Genomic DNA, 3355 nt, shown 5'->3' on the forward strand with positions numbered 1-3355 from the left:
AATATGGAAACTCTCTGACACATAATTTTTATAACATATTTTTAGATGAGCAAATTTACATTTCAGTGAACATTAAATTATAATTTGCTTTAGACTGCAGATATCGATATTAATGATCAAAAAGTTTGTCGTTGATAAAAGTAGAATTGATTTGCGACTGTTTTTTCGTTATTCATTTCATTTAACCTAAATATCCAAATACAAATGCTTCCCAGTTTGAACTAAAAAATTATGGACGTCGCATGATTACAGAATGTGTTCGAATGTATAGAAATATTAAAATTATATCAATAATTATCAATATTATATCATAGTTGAAAAGTTCTATCTTGTAATTTGATTGTACAAATACAGAAGAAGATTTAGGGGATTTGTCTTGAAAGATTTCTTTCAAATTCACTTGGTTTATTCCTATTCATGCAAGCACCAGAAATTTTTACCAGTCAAAAAGAATCTCGTACTAAGTGTTAAGAGGAACTGTCAATCATGACGTGACTTAGCATGTGTATTTGGGACGTGTGAAAAAGATTATCTTCCTCAAGAGAGGTGCCACGGATCTTCTCGATTCGAATTTTAGAAAGAGTGCCACGGGCGAGAAAAAAGTTTGATGTTGAATCGATAGGAGAAATTTGCTAGCAAATCCGATGTTTCTTGCAAAGATACGAAAGTAACGAGCGAAGCAATCTGCGAGGCTTTGCAAGGATTGAACTGCTGCGGAGTAGGTGAGTTTACTATCTATACTAGAAAATGAGGCTCTGTAAAATATTTGTTGCTAATTACATTCTGCTGCGATTTAAATATAATTACATTTAAATATTTTATCCATTATCAAATGCACAAAGATAATTATAAAAGTATTAACTAAATTAAATTAAGTTAATTCTCGGGTATGTTAAGTTAGCACCCCAACTATAGTACTCTGGAGTTCTGATTAGAGTTCCCACTTCCTTTCGAAGAGACGAAGAGTTCCCTATAGTTAATAACAAAAGTTCCGCTCAATAAACATTTTGTTTACATTTTTTAAAAATGGGGTGCTAACTTTTTATCGAATTTCGAGGTGGAATAGTTCTGAGCGGCTTAATAGTTTCAATTTGCGATTGCCTAGAGTTCCTGATAAGTAAAAAAAATTTTCGAATAATAAAAAAAAAATTAAAAATTTTTAAAAAATTAATTTTTAGATACAATAGTTCTGATGATAATTTCTGCTTCTTTTTGACGATACAAAGAGTTCTCTATGATTTTTAATGACATATGCGCTTAATAATAAAAAAAAGTTGTATCAAAAATCATTAATTTCTTTATAAAAAAAAGTAAATTAGAGAATTTGATAATCAATATTGTAATAATATTATATCACACAAATAATTCTATGATTTCAAATCTTTAATATAATAAGATGTTGTCGTAGCTACAGATAATTTAGTTATTAAAATTGGTCAATTTGGTTCTCTTTCGTCGTGATATGACATCCAGGAATAAATGTTGTTTGAACAACTCGATGATAAATATCACTCTGATATTTATTTTGTACAAGTTGTGCGTTTTATCAATCATCATCCGCGCAGACGTAATGTCGACGTGATTTTTTGATGCAAATACTGCTAACGCGATCCTGGGAGGATCCGTTGCACCGAGAATTGTAGATTCTATACAAATGCATAGCTGCAGCGATATACATGATGCGTGCATCCATCCATAAATGGCCTCTCTATCAATCGTTGTCGATTTGACATTTCGTTGCAGGTTTTGCATGATATTTCTCGTTGATAAACTCACGAATAACTTTTCCAAATTCCATGACTGACGATAGTTGTTTAAGCTGTCTAATTCTATGCATACTTCCCGCAATTTTAAACCAGTAATTTTCGATTAACTATGCATCCCAAATAATTTCATTCCAATAAATGCAATACATGTTTAGAAAAATATTTGTAATAATTCATAAATATTGGAAACTCTTGATTCGCCATATATAATTTGAAATTCCTTGATTACAAATAAATATTTTTTATACATGTGAAGCTATTTACATAAATAAAAATTGAACAATAAATTGTCGTTCTACAATTTCAGTTCGTGTGTAAAAAGTATTTTAATTCTTATGAGATTCTAATATCTCAGATGGTGTGTGAGAAGTATAGATTTTTAATAGAAAAAACATTTTAATAAAAGCAATCTTCATATTATTTCATAATTGTATCACATCGATTTATGGCATTAAAAAATATAATTTATATTATAATATTTTACATGGTAATAATATTTTATAAAACATTTTATAATATTCAACTTTTATAAAAGATTAAAAAAAGAATGCTAGTGTTTATTGTATTTTATTGGGAGCATTTCAACTGCGCATTTTTTGTTTGTAGATTATTTTGTCAAACGGAACTACTGATCAAGAAGGTGACTTCGCATTCAATGTATGTACGTGCACGGATTTCATCTCCGGTTGCAGAGTACCCTGAAGTTCAGCGAACGGCACGACTATCTCGAATCTCGCGATTCAGGAGATCATCACGAGTGGAATGGGGGATTTTCAAAAGGACGAAACGGATTATCGAGAGTGCCGCAATGTGGAAAAGAATAAAGCGCCGCCATATTGTAACACTCTGCTGTCGGGCAGGAATGACCATGAATATCAAGATTTTAACATCACAAATCCACTTTTAGCTCATGAATTGTAAGTGATGGAGGGTCCATTTATCTTGTTTAAAATCATTTTGTTCGCGTGTGTATGCGTATACACACGCACACACACACACACACACATACAACTATATATTTAATGTCATCCCTTTTTAAAACAAGATATTTAAGTATAATTAAGTGTGATAAGCAGAACTCAGATTTATCGTTTATGTATGAAGAGTGCTACAAAGATAAACTTACAGATATAATATGGCATTAAAAGTGGTTACTTTTCAGAGTTTAATGTACTACTAAATGAGAAAAGTTATGTGTAACGATGTCTATCCATACAAGGGTTTGTATGTAATTTTCAAGTTTACGCCTCAGTAAGTATAAACGATAACAACTTCCACACAAAATCTCGTGATAAGATAGAAATAGAATTCATAATATTTAAGTATACCACCATACACCACACCACATCAATATTAAGATGATATATGAACATCATTTTTGTAATTTATTCATATTTGCGTTAATGTATACATGCATATTTTATAAATTTCATATACAAAGATAAAGTTTATATTATTATTATTGATGACATTTATAGTTTGTTATTATTATAATCAAGTATTAGTTCATTGTATATGGATAAATAAATAATATTATGGAATATATAAGAGCAAATTAAAATAATATTTTAAAACAATTTAAAAAAATA

The 3355-nt window shown here is 29.7% G+C and overlaps 1 long non-coding RNA gene across 1 annotated transcript; it reads left to right on the forward strand.

Annotated features, from left to right (window-relative positions):
* Window positions 1-406: 406 nt before the first annotated feature.
* LOC108783426 (uncharacterized) lies at window positions 407-3103 on the forward strand. Its single transcript, XR_001941020.1, has 3 exons — window positions 407-722; window positions 2373-2683; window positions 2929-3103. It is a non-coding gene; the product is annotated as an uncharacterized LOC108783426 (long non-coding RNA).
* Window positions 3104-3355: the final 252 nt, after the last annotated feature.

Source organism: Cyphomyrmex costatus, unplaced genomic scaffold, assembly GCF_001594065.2.
Source record: "Cyphomyrmex costatus isolate MS0001 unplaced genomic scaffold, Ccosl1.0 scaffold10, whole genome shotgun sequence".
Classification (NCBI taxonomy): Eukaryota; Metazoa; Arthropoda; class Insecta; order Hymenoptera; family Formicidae; genus Cyphomyrmex; species Cyphomyrmex costatus.